This window comes from Neomonachus schauinslandi, chromosome 1, assembly GCF_002201575.2.
Source record: "Neomonachus schauinslandi chromosome 1, ASM220157v2, whole genome shotgun sequence".
Lineage (NCBI taxonomy): Eukaryota > Metazoa > Chordata > Mammalia > Carnivora > Phocidae > Neomonachus > Neomonachus schauinslandi.
This window is the reverse complement of record NC_058403.1, coordinates 159,147,357-159,161,249: the sequence shown is the minus strand read 5'-3', so window position 1 is coordinate 159,161,249 and position 13,893 is coordinate 159,147,357. Positions and strand designations below refer to the sequence as shown.

Genomic DNA, 13,893 nt, shown 5'->3' with positions numbered 1-13,893 from the left:
GGGGTCCCAGGTGGGACACAGAGAGGGGCTGGGAGACTCACAGGCTCACTGGCCCCTGGGGACCACCAAAGGGGTGAGCTCATGAAAACACTGTGAAAAATCATCCTTCAAGTAGAACAGCCAGGGTATTTTCCCCTCCCTGCCCTCTCCTCCCTAAAAAGAAAAAAATAAAAAATGAAATGAATAAAAAGCTCCTTAAAGCCTGGGTGAGAGCTGACCCTGTGTATATAATCACTAATCTCATTACCAGCATAAGCAGGTGAAAAATTACAAAGATGAATGTGCATGACTTATAATCAACCTTTGAGAAAAAGAAAATGTTGCTTTTGGCACCAGGAGGGAGCTGCTATTTTCCTTCCCTACAAGTCACAACTCTGGAAAGAGGAAATGCTCCCAGGGAGGAGCAATGAGAAATGGGCTTGCCCACAGCCACGCTGAGCTCACTGCTCTCCCCACCTGGTGTCCAGCGCCCTCCACCCGGCCCCAGACAGATGGGCGGATGGGCGGATGGGGGGCGTCACACCCTTGACCTCTCCCTCTCTCTGTGAGAAAGCCAGGCATCTTCCATCCAGCCTGCCCTGGTCCCACCCGCAGGAGGCTTTTTGGCTGATCTCCTCTCACCCCTGCTCAAAATCCTGAATGGTTCCCTATCATTGAGAATCCAGAAAAAGTTATGGGTACTACACCCCCCTCTACCAGAAAAGCGAAAATTCGAGCAAAGCCTGGTAGTGGACATGGGGTGGTTTCTGACCATCCCATTACATATTTACTCGCCTTCCAAGAGCAGCCTAGGGGCTTCATTCTGGGGTCCACACCACCCCACCATCAGTGTTTCCTATTCCTGTCATAACAATGCCAAATTCAGACTTGGACACCAGGCTAACGTGAGCTCAAGAAACCCAATTCAGGTGAGATTTGGGGCAAATGGCCTCTCTCTTTCCCACTGTATTAGACATGAAGTGATTTCATGTCAAGGATCCCTGAAGCCATCTTGTTCTCAGGTGGAGACTGTCTGAGGCTGGAGCCAACTCAAAAACAAGAAAAGCCCACGAGGTGGAAAAAACAGAAACACAGCAATAGCTGCTGAGCCCTTGGATCCAGCCACGCCAAATTGAAAAACTGAATTTTGCAATGACATGAACCCACAGTGTGTTAAGCTAACCTGGACCAGGTTTTCTATCACTTGCAATTGAGAGTCTTAACAGAGATATGGGCATACACCAAAAACTGTTGTGTATCATTTTAGGGGTCTCACAGACTCGCTGGAGCTCACTCACCTACCCTGATTGAAGACCCCTAGCTCAGGTACATGGTGAAAACTCCTAAGAGTGACATTCAAAGTCCATCACCACCTAGCCCCCACCTATCTTCCAGTTCCCTCTGCTGCCGTCCATTCACCCAATTCCTGATAAACTGGAAGACTCCCAACCCCTCATCTTTGCTCATATCGCTCTCCCAAACCAGAGTGTCCTCCCTTCTGAATCTCTGAAGGCCCAAATCCCAGCTCCTACTTTAAGGCTAAGCTCCAAGGGTAGGTGGATGGACAAGTGGATGGATGGATGGATGGATGGATTTGGTGGTTGATGAGCAGGTAGCAGGTGGAAGACAGATGGATGAGAAGGTGGATTAGTGAATGAGTAAGTGAACTTGTATATAGATGGATAATTGATGAAGATATGGATGGAGTAATAGACAGATGGTGAACAAATCATAGATAAATGGGTGGGTGAATAGATGGCAGAGAGAGGATAGATGGATGGGAAAGTGGGTCAGTGGATAAATGAGTAATCAGCATGTGGATAAATGTCTGATGGATGGGCAGACCAGTGAACAGATGGGTGAAGAGGTGGAGGATGGATGAATGGGAAGGTGGGTTAATGGGTGGGTATATCAATATAGGAATGAATGGCTGACGGACAGCTCAATGACTAGACAGGCAATGGATCAGTGGACAAATGGATGCATGCATGGCAGGTGGGTACACAGGTAGGTGGGTAGCAGATGGGCAGGTAGAGCTAGGAAAGTTCTCTTGATGCTCAATCAGGGCTCTTCCTAGACCCCCTGGAAAACCCTAGAATAAGGTTGAAGGCTCTCCTATAGGCCAGCATCTCAGATAATTCTTGGCCATGTTGAATAGCTTGGAAGCATGGCCCTAGAGTCACACAGGCCTACATTCAAAGCCCAGCTAAGCTGACACCCACTATTTGACCACAGACCAGAGACTGGCTCTCTGAGCCTCATTTTCCCCATCTGTTAAATGAGAAGCATCACGCTCTCCTCACAAGGTGCTGTGGGATGAGATAAAGAATTATCTGCAGAGATTAGCCCAAGACATGGTACAGTCAGAGCTGATAATGATTTCCATCCTATTAAAAAAAAAAAAAATTGTTCCAGGGCCTAGAAAAAGAAAAGGGGCAGCCTCCTCTCATTTTGTAAGGTGAGGAAAATCCTGATACCAAAAGCAGACGGGGATACTATAAGCAGAGAGAAGGATAGGCCAGTTTCACTTATGAATCTAGCTGCCAAGTCCTAAATAAAATACCAGAAAATTGAATCCCGCCACCTATTATGGGGATAATAATATATTGTGCCCAAACAGCATTACCTCAGGAATGCAAGGGTAGTTCAATACTAAAAAAATCAATGCAATTCACCAAAAGAAAAATTTGCCGGGGTCATCTTACTAGATGCTGGAAAAAAGCATTCAATAAAATTTGATGTCTGTGATTAAAAGCTCGGAGAAAATTCAGCTCCTCCAGGTAAAGAGGACTCCCTGCCAGGTTCCTATGGAAATGGATTCGCCCATCTCCCCTCCCAGAAAATAAACTAGCCTTGGGGGAATGTAATGCCTGGGAGGTAGGATTTTCGGCTTCACGGCAGGCCAGTGGAAGATAAACTCTGGGGTCCACCCCTCCTCCAGAGCCTCCCAAACCTTGGTGAGGCCCTAATCACACCTTCTCCAGCCCTGGAGTTGAGTCCGGGGTTCCATCTGTGCTGAGAAACCCAGCAGAGACTGAGCTGCTCAGGAGTTCCCTGAGAGGGTTCTGGACCCGGCTCTCACCCAATCTCCAGGCTCAAGCAGGCATTCTCTTGCTTTTTTCCTTCTTTTGATAGAAGAGATGCTTTCAAGGGAAGCCTAAAGACCAAGAGCCCCTTCTATGAGAGATGCATAGACATGAGGGTGAGAAAGGGTTCATGGGAAGAGTTGGGGTGTATGTGTGCGACTGTGTGCACACTCACTTGAGGGAGAGTGAACATATCCATGTGTATGTGAGTGGTTGTGGAGTGGGTGGGTATGCAAATTTAAGTGTGTACGATTATGGGGTAAGTGTGGTTGGGTTGGAGGTCAAGACCCCACAGCCCCCACCCCTTCTCTCAACTCCCTAACTCTGGACTACGTCAGATCGTGAAGAGCCACTGTTACTCATCCTGGAACATCCTCACATTCCTTTTGGGATGGGTCCACCATGTGATGCAGGAACCGGGAAGAAACGGCAGGCCGGTTATACAGAGCAACCCAGTGATGCTGTGGGGATCTCCACCTCCTTCTCCTGGCAAGAGAACCCCAATCTTCCTCTGGGGAGCCACCCTCTCTCAGGCTACATGGACCACAGGATGGCTATCCCCCATCCACAGTGACTGCCACACAGGCCCACGATGAAGCTTCTGAGCTCAAGGAGTGCGCCAGAGCTGCCGGGCCACCTGAACACCGCCTGAGAATAACACGACACGGAAAATGAAGACACAGTCCAAGGGCATCTCTAGAGCCCCTGGATACAGCCAAGCCTGAAACTTCACCCTGTACTTTTTTGTTCCGTGACTTTTTTGCTGAAGTTACACCTTCTTTCACCTATGATCAAAATAATCCTGACACTTGTGATGAAAGTAAGAGCAGCAACCGTTTTGTGTCGGTTGCTGACTCAACTCCAAGAATGTTGGTCTCTGGAGTTTGTAAACTTGGTCCCGGCAGCAGGCACCTCCTGCAGCACTAGTCTGCTTCACGCAGGGCCCATTTTCAGGGACCGGCTGGAGACAGCCCCCAGAGCCCTGTCACTATCACAACTCCGCCCCTGGCCACAGCCCATTGGCCCACGCTGGGCCAGTCAGAGCTCTTCCCCAGGATTCTGAACTGGACCTAAAAGAACATACAGAGCATCTCTGGGGGAAGAGGCTGTGAGCCAGGAGGCCCCCAAGCTGAGGGCAGGCACATTTAAGTCATTTTGAGAAAATCGCAGCACTCACAAAGAAAAGCAGAGACAAAATAAAGATGAGGTGTGAGGCAGCCTTGGCGGCATCAGAGACCCTCGCTGTAGCTTTCTCTGGGACCAGCAGGGCCTAGTCTCCCCTGACGATGCAGTGGAGCCCCCCGCTTCTCCTGAGTGGCCTCAAGCGAAGCCCACATGAAGGAGAAACCACCCACCCCTCGGACAGGCCCCATCTGAAGCCCGGAGCAGGGGAAATCATCATGGGTGGGCTACCATGCCCTATGCTGAGGCCCTACTATCCCCGTGAGACCCCTGAGGTCTGGAGCCAAGGGGGGGGTCACTGTTCCCAGCCCACACACAGGAAGCCACAGCCCTTCCAAGGGGCGTACCTGGCCCAGGCATGTCCTGCCTTGGGGTCACAGCGGGGCATTTCAGGCTCGGGCAACTGACATCACCACATCCTTTCTGTGGCCAGCGCTCCATTACATGAGTCTCTCTCACTCGTCAGGGTGTAAGGTCAGCCATTCAGTTCAAGAAAACAAGTTACGAGGGGTGACAAGTAGGAGCACCAGGGCAAACTTCTCCTCATGCCGGAGCACGTGGCTAATTAGGGGCCCGACCGGCCATTATCATGACGGTGATTGGTATTACCCATGAGACGAATCATTAGTGATCTCGGCTCACCGTACTTCATAGCTTAAAAGGCACTTTCCCATCTAGACAGGCCTAGATTCCCCATGTCATCTGGGGACTGGGCCCAGCCTCACCTCTCCAGGTACCATCAACTTCTTTCCTCAGCGCTGGAGCCCTGGTCCTAAGCCCCCAGCCCACGACCCCCTGGCATGGACCCCAGGCCACTGGACGCCTCAGAGAATGCCCCAAACACCCGGCCTGAGAACCAGGGACTTGGCTTCAGAGCAGGCATCCCTGCTGGAGGGGCTACAGCCTCCTGTTACAGCCCTGGCCAACAGGAAACATGCCAATGAGGGCCCAAAAATGTGGAAAGGGGGTTCCCAAGAAGATGAGAAGTGTGGGATGACCAGCCAGAAGGATCTGCCCAAGTGGAGTTAGAGAGGACCATGCAGGGTGAGCTCAGATCTCAGGAATAAGGCAAAAGCAACAGAGGCCTGTGGGGAGTAATTATCCCCCTCCTAGTCTCTTTCCACCACTCAGGATCACAAAGGACTCTCTGTGGAACGCTGGTGTGCCTTGCACATCTCTCTGCCACTTGCCAACCTTCGTAGCAAAGAGAGGGCAAGTCACATTGCTCAAGGCTGAGCCAGGTAACAGAAGTCACAAGGGTTCAAAGCCCCACTTGGCCGTTGTTCATCTTCATTTTCATGGGTATTGCTGATTTAGGGCAAGTCTGATTTTTGTCTACAGCTGTGACAGAAGGTCTCCTTTTAAATAAGTACAAGTAAAACAGGGAAGGGGTTTTTTTTAAATATACTATATATAACGTAAAGGCACGGGAGGTCGGGAGGTCTGGCGGAAAATGTGATGGTGTTACGCTAATCATTACTTTATCAGAAGAGGAAGCTGATACCCACTGACTTTTTCCCCAAGAAAGGAGACAAGGCCCCCTATGGGGCCTGCCTTCATCAGCCCCATAATCAGGGACCAGCAGCCAGAGACCCTGAGGTGCCTATGGTCAGACAACATTTGAATTATTCTGCTCTGAGGACATGCCAGGGGACTAGATAAAGAACACTGAGATGCTCAACCAGCACCAAACCACCATGAGGACGGCTAATCTCTCAGCTCCCGAGGACCAGGGGGCTGACATGGAAACCAAAGGGAAGAGCTGTGGCCTTGAGTCTGTGTGTGTGTGTGTACTTGTGTGTGCACGCACATGCCTGTGAGTGCTGGGTGTCAAGGAGGGCACAGTGCGGTCGCCTTTGAGGGGCTGGTATGTCTCAAGACCACCTGAGCTGGCCCTGATCCACAGAGGTCCTGCCCACTCTGCCTGTCCCACTCATTCCCCAGCAGGCTGCACTCTCCTGCTCATAACTCTTCCCTGGCTCCCTCTGGCTCAGACAACAGGCCTCAGACTCACTGGGGGCTGGGGAGGTGTTCTCCGGGATCCTGAGAGTTCTCTACCAGAATGTTTTTAATGTTGTGCTTTCGTTGTGAGGAGTCATGGAGAAGAACCGAATTTTCTGGATCACCTAATGCTCACTTAGTGACCAAAGACACAGCTGGAAATTCAGGGCTAGGATGGGAGACCCAGACTGAGGAAAGAAGAACTCTGGGAGACTTATCAAGAACTGGTGTGTCCTGGGGCGCCTGGGTGACTCAGTCACTTGGGCGACTGCCTTCAGCTCGGGTCATGATCCTGGGGTCCTGGGATCGAGTCCTGCATCAGGCTCCCTGCTCAGTGGGGAGCCTGCTTCTCCCTCTGCCTGCCGCTCCCCCTGCTTGTGCACTCTCTCTCTCAAGTAAATAAATAAATAATCTAAAAAAAAAAAGAACTGGTGTGTCCTGACCACAAGGCCAAGATCTGGCCCCTACACAGACGATGGCATCTCAATGATGAGAGAGAGAACAGAGAAGGAGGACAGGAGAGCGGGGTCATGACGCTCAAAGAACCTAGCTAGCATGTGTTAGCGAAGCACTGTGTAGCTGCCAAAAGCTGTGCTTGGGGCTCCCCGGCAGTCTGCACACCAACCTTACCAGGCAGGCCACTACCACCAGGCCCACTTTACAAATGGAGAAGCTGAGGCTGGGACCCAAAGCCCTCATCATCCAGGCTCACAGGACTCAGGCCAGGCAGGCGTGCCAGCGCCCTCCAGGCTTCCCTGGCCTGGCTGGGTCCTCATCCTACTGGCACTCCGCAGGCCAGGCCCTCTTCTCACATTTCCGGCCATTCCTGGCCATCAAATAGTAGCAGAGCCAGTAGGGCTGTCCCCAGGTTGCAATGAGGAAATTGAAAGATTGAAGCCCTAGCAGGTCAAGGCCTGCCTGCAGCCAAAAAGGCCTCCAGTGGCCAGAGGTGGCCACCCCACTCCCCTGGAACATGGATGCTCGCTGCCCCCCCACGCTCTTGGCCAGGCCAAGTCTCCCAGCCCGGGGCAAGCAGGCGGCACCACTTCCTCACCAACACTGTGACCCGGGCGGGGTCACTCTGGCCTACAATGCAGCATCCCCCCCCCACCAGAAAAGCTAGCTTCCCCACCCTCGAGGAAGGAAATAACCTTTCCCCAAACCAGCACTTTCTTTGTAACAATCTCCATATATGAGAAGACAGAGTCATTTTTGCAATGCTTCCAAGTTCCAATAAACGTGAGGACAATGGTGCAAAATGACGCAGGGCTTGACCTGAGAGGGGCCCCGGGAAGGGACCAGAGCAGCGGAGGGGAATTAGTGCGTGTGTGCGTGCCAGTGGGGCCCGTAATCAAGGGGCAGCCCATTCGGAGCAGGACCTGGGAGTGAACAGACCTGGCTACCGCTCCGGTTCTTCCTCCGAGCTTGTCGTGTGACCCCAGGCAAGCAAGCCCCTCTCGGAGCCTCAGTGTCCCTGCCCTGTCACTCTCACAAGCCTCCCACCTATCATCTCGCCCCCTCCAGCCCCACCCTCATGCCGGGACTGCCAGAGGGACCCTCTAACGCTCTGGCCATGTCCATCCTCTTCTAAGAAATGCCCCACGACTGCCCATCTCCAGTTCACGGACCAGGATTTGAGGTGCTCCATTGTCAGGGTTCAGTCCACCAGCATACGCTTACTTCCCACCTCTCCTCCAAACCACCTCTCCAAGAGAAACTGGGTTTTCTCCTGTTCTTGTGTCTCCCTCACCTTTTTACCTTCATATCACAGTGCCTGTATCACCTCCTCCAGGAAGCTCTCCTTGACCACCTCCAGACTCGGCTAGATTCTTCCCTGGCTGTCATGACCTCTGCTCTCCTTCAGGACAGCCCTGACCGAAGCAGGTCAGAACTGCCTATGTGCATCCCTGGGGCCCTCAAGTTGGCATGGGAGAGACAACAGGCCATCCCACACCAGAGGCTACTGTGAGCACCCCAAATCCTTGGGTACACATCCCTGGCATGGACGTCCAGGGAGCCACTGTCCGGGAACCCTGACTCCACAAGCCTCTCCCTGGCTGTTCCCAGCAATGCTCAGCCATGGTTCCTAACCCTCCCAGAGGAAGTTCACAACTCCACTACTCCCCTCTGCCTCATAATGCCCAGTTCCAGGCCCCAGTGGCTCTCCCCCAGCAGCTCAGGTGGGGGGGGGACTTGAAAATCTCAATCATGGGCGCCTGGGTGGCTCAGTTGGTTAAGCGACTGCCTTCGGCTCAGGTCATGATCCTGGAGTCCCGGGATCGAGTCCCACATCAGGCTCCCTGCTCAGCAGCAGGGGGTCTGCTTCTCCCTCTGACCCTCTCCCCTCTTGTGCTCTCTGTCTCTCATTCTCTCTCTCAAATAAATAAATAAAATCTTAAAAAAAAAAAAAAAAGAAAAGAAAATCTCAATCAGAGCTGGCCCCTCCCTGAACTGAATCTGTATGGCACCCAGAATAAAAATGAAAGCCCTCCTGTGGCCCCCAGATGTGGCCCACCCTCCAATGGCCCTCCTTGCTCATGGGGGTCCTAATTTCTAGCTGCTCCAGGTCCTTTGCACCTGCCGTGACCCCTGCCTGAACAGCCCTACTCCACCCAGGTGTCTGTTCCACTGACACCTCCACTTAGGTGCTCAACCTAAAACATCCCCACCCAACTCCCAGTCGCGGACCAGCTTCGCCTTCTCTTCACTGCACACACAGCCAGCATAGGACATCACAGCGAGCACCCACAGGTCTCCTCTCTGTGTCTCCCGCCAGAAAGCGGGCTCTGTGGGGGCAGAGGATGTTGTCTTGGTCACTGTCTTATGCCCAGCACTCAGAACAGTGTCCAGGACCCAGCAGATGCTCAATAAATAGCTGTTGAATGAAGGAATGAGTGATCTCATTTCCTCCTTCAGTTAACCCTAACAGAGACAGAACACCCATTTTACAGATAAAGAAACTGAGGCTCAGAGGGGTAAGTCACTGGCCCGATGGGAGCACAGCCTGCGAGTGGCAGAGCTGGGAATCAGAACCTTATCAGATGCCAAAGCAGGGATTTCCTGCTCCCGACTGGCCCCGGCTCCGGACCTGCAGCTAGTCTCCCAACCAGCTGGGAGGGCTGACTGGGGAAACAGTCTCAGGACAGAATTGTAAGTGCTGTGGTGCCCACGCCAGAAAGAGCCAGTAGTCAAATCACCAGAAGGAAATACACCCACAGGAAAAGGGGGAGAGAAATGGAGAGAGAGAGAAAGGGTGGGTTTTTTCTTTTGTCCATTTGCCAAACTTTGCAAAAAGTGACTTTGTTACCATCTAATTTAATCACAGTGGAAACTTTAGTGTACCCTGCCAGGAAGAAGTCAGTCTGTTCAACAACAAGGTCAGTGAAGCAGGGAATTTAAAAACCATCCTTAAACACTTCCACTTAAAACTCACAGTCACCCACCAACTGCCCAACTGCTTTTTAATTTAATGTTTTGAACAGGCAATGCAGTCACATGGTTCAAAAAGCAGCAAATATAAAAAAGGCACAGAGTGGGACATGTCACCTCATCCTTGCACCCTTGTCCCCCACCTGCCCACCCCAGCCCACCCCCAGGTGACCACAGGTAAGCACTGAAACTTGTTCCCCCTGTTTCCTCCCAGGCCTTGTTTATGCTCACACAAGCCAACGGGAAGTTGGATTTCTTATTGGACACAAAAGGAGGCACGGTTTACAAGCCATTCGGCACCTTGTTTTCTTCTCTTCATAGAGCTTGAAAGACCTTTCCACAGAGAACGTCCTCTTTTTAGAGCTACACAATATTCCACGATGAGGCCATGCCAACATCTGTCACCCTGGGTCTCAAACGTCTGCCCACAGTCCTGTCTCTGCCCTCTGCCTGTAGCTTCTCAAGGGTGAGAACAGCACCCCAGCATGGGGCCTGGCACAAGCCTCCTGATCTTACTCGAGAGGGTGTCTTAAAACAGAAATCCAATCTCCTTGCTCCTTCCATCAAAACTTTTCAGTAGCTTTCAAACTCTCTGCGCTGCCCCTCCTTCACTTCCTCAGGACCCTCTCTCCCCTCCCTGACTCACTCCAGCTTCCTCCTCTTCCATTCCTCACACACACCAAGCAGGGTCCCACCTCAGGCCCTTTGCACTAGCTGTGCCCCCTGCTTGGCATTCTCCCTCCCCACTCTGGTCTCAGCTCAGAAATTCCCTCCTCAAAAGACCCCTCTCTGCCACCCTGGATTTGGTTGTCTTGCTGACTTAAACTCCTTTACAGCATCTGAAACAAACACAATTCATATCTTTGTCACCTGAATCACCCCACCTCATCCCTCTAACCAGAATATAGATGCATGGGAGCAAAGACAGTGTCTGCGTTGCCCACCCTGAGTCCTTTCCTGGACGGTGCCTCACCTAGGATGTGATTCCCACACTCAGCCCAGGAAAGCCAAGCTCCTGCAGCAGCTCCCGCCTGATAGAATTATTCCTGCCAGCCCTCACAGAGCTCATGGGACTGTGGGAGCACAGCGCTCAGAATCCTGTCGCGAGCTGGAACTGCACCCCAGGCCAAGGCCTTCAGCTGGGGGAGGCCCCTCAGAGCTCAGGAAGTGGGGGAATGGGGCTATACCCACTGCCTCCCGGACAGCAGCCCCCAGGATTCCATCCTCTCCTCCCCACTTCAGGACCATGAGCCCTGGAAAGCTCAAGAACACAGTATCCACTTTACAGAAGGGAAGACTAAGGCCCAGAGAAGGGATGGACAGGCCCTCTGCACCACCTTGCACAGTCCAGCACCTTCCTCCCCAGCAGGAAAGAAAACCCCCAGGAAGCACAAGGAAGAGGTCAGGGCTGCCCACCATCCCCCATCACTCTGGAAGGGCTGGGCCCTCATTCAGTCAGTCAACAAACTTCCAGGAGGCTGCACATCCCAGAGGGTACTTCACTTACATTAGCTACATAAGTGTGCTCAAGAGAGAGAGCAAAGAGTCACAGAAGCTGGGGCTTAAAATAATGCAGCAACTGCCCCACCCCGTGCCACCCATGGAGAGGCCACCCAAAGGGAATGGGAGCTGGGAGACTGTTCTCCACCTGAGTCCCTCCTTGTAAGGCATCTTTGCCACCAAGACTGACCAGGGGCTTATGGGGAAAATCCTCACACCCAGAGCCCCCAAATTCAAGGCCAACATGAAGCCTGATATCCAACAAGGCACACTGTGATGCTCCTGAGGCCAGATAGACTCGAGACTCAGCAGTCTTTACCCTGGTGGTCACGGGGTCACAGTGAATATGACTGTCAAGACTAGAGAAGGAAACTGTGCTGAGCTTTCCGGTTGATGAAAAGGAACCTAGGGGTACCTTTTAATGGCTGGCTCAGCTGGTGGAGCGTGCAACTCCTGATCTCAGGGTTGTGAGTTCGAGCCCCCATGTTGAGTGTAGAGATTACTTAAAAATAAATAAAATCCTAGGGGCACCTGGGTGGCTCAGTCGTTAAGCATCTCCCTTCGGCTCACATCATGATCCCAGGGTCCTGGGATCGAGCCCCGCATCGGGCTCCCTGCTCAGCGGGAAGCCTGCTTCTCCCTCTCCCACTCCCCCTGCCTGTGTTCCCTCTCTCGCTGTGTCTCTCTGTCAAATAAATAAATAAAATCTTTAAAAAAAAAGGAACCTGGGTGGTCATTTAGGCTGCACAAAATCTTCTTCACTTTAGGTCCTGAATTTAGCTCTACCCTGACCCCTGCAGAGAATGCAGCTTCACTTCCCTGGTCATTCCACAAGCATTTATTAAGTACCCACTGAATGTCAGGCGTGGACCTGGCTCAGGGAATTTGCCCAGGGCTGATGAGACCAAGTCCCTTCTCTCGTGGATTCACTGGGCGGGGGGGCAAGGAGCTTGGCTTTAGGGTCAGAAAAATCTGGGTTGAAATTTCAGCTCTACCATTTGCTTGCTAGAAAACTCTTTCTGAGCCTCAGTCTCCCCATCTGTCAAATAAGGTAAGAATGTGATCTTGCAGAATCATTGACGGGATCTGGGAAGAAATGTGATGGTCAAGGCCTAGCTCTGAGATCACTGCCTTCCTCCCATGGGGCTCCCAGGCCACTGTCCCCCACAGGCCAGCAGAAAGCACCTTCCATCATCACAAAGATGCCTTGTGGTCCAGGCCCCTGGCATGCCCCTCAAGTGCTCCGAAGAGGTACGAGGCTCACTCAAGTCTTTCCCAGTCATGGGTGAGGGGACTAGCCCAGGCCCCTTCGGGGTGGGCAATGCAGCAAAAACAGCAGGCACAGCGAACACAGAGGCTTATGCAGGCCAGGTAGGAGCTGAGTCCCTGGTGGGGACTATGGCCAAATGGTGCTCCTGTCCCATCCCCCAGGGGCAGCAGGCAGGCAGCACTAGCCAGTGGGCACCACAGGGGGAATGTGGACCCTGAGCTGCCAGACTTTGTGATTTTGCAGGTAAAAGATGGAAATCTGGACTTTTATGTGAAACTTGCCGATTTGCAAATGCCGGCAGCTAATTAAATATTTAAAAATAACAACAACATGGTAAGAGCCAAGCAAAACACACAGAGCCAGTCAAAGCCGGGGCTGGTAGGTTTGCACAGCCAGAGTCAGATTCTTTGATTTCACCCATCCCCTGCCCACTTCCCCCACCTCACAGCTCTGGATACAGGCGGCGGGGAGGGCGGAAGTTGAGGGAGCAACTGTTACATGTCCCTCCCTCCTCCTGGTGGGGATTTTCACCCTCATTTGCATGTGAGGAAGGTGAGGCTCAGAGCCCCAGCCATTCAGCTACAAACACTAGCCAGGCGAGCTACAAACACGAGCCAGGCGAGCTCTTAGGGGCTTGCTCTGGGAGGGGCCTAAAGCAGTCCCCTTATTCAAGGGGCTCTGCGGGATGACCAGCACCCAAATCTTTTTTTTTTTTTTCTTTTTCTGGCCTGTCATAGTGACACCTGCTGGCTCACACCAGCTTTGGACCAGTCCAAGTGCACTCACCTTGTAACACTGCTGGTCACCTGGCAGAGAAAGGACACCGCTGCTTGGGACAGTCGAGTGGGGGAAGAGGAGGGGATGCAGGAGTGAGGAGTGGGGATGTTGGCGGAGTCAGGCCCAGCCCTGAAGGCCCCTCCCTGCGCTCCCAGAGCCTCCCAGTCCTAAGGGTAAGAGAGCCTCGGCCCAGAGCTTTCCCCCCAGCCCTCCTCTGGCTCCCAGCAAGCTCAGGATAGCAGGGAGGGCTATGCCCATGGAGGTGGAGTGTCAGGGGTGCACGGGACTATGAGGTTGGTGTATGTGACTCTGCGTGCAAGACTCAGTGTGTGGGGCACTGTTACTCCAGCTATGCGAGAGACACGTGTGTGACACATGTGAGACAGAGATGCATGTGTGATACACATACGTGTGGCAGACATGCATGCGTGTCAGAGGCACACGCGTGCAACACAGACACAAGCATTTGAGAGAGGCGTGCCTGTCTGGGACACGCCTGTAGGTGAGGCACGTGTGTGCAAAAGGGACGTGTGTGGGAGACGAGTGTGGGAAGCCCAAGCATGTGTGTGAGAGATGGGGGGGTGCCCTGAGCATGGGACTTTGCAACTGGGGGGATGGGGGAATGGGGGGGGATGGGGGAATGGGGGGACGGGATGGCGGGTGCGCCCA

General features: G+C 52.8%; 1 protein-coding gene across 1 annotated transcript in view; it reads right to left on the bottom strand.

Annotated features, from left to right (window-relative positions):
* FBLN2 (fibulin 2) overlaps positions 1-13,893 on the bottom strand; it is an 85,596-nt gene that overhangs the window by 71,023 nt on the left and 680 nt on the right. The window lies entirely within an intron of this gene.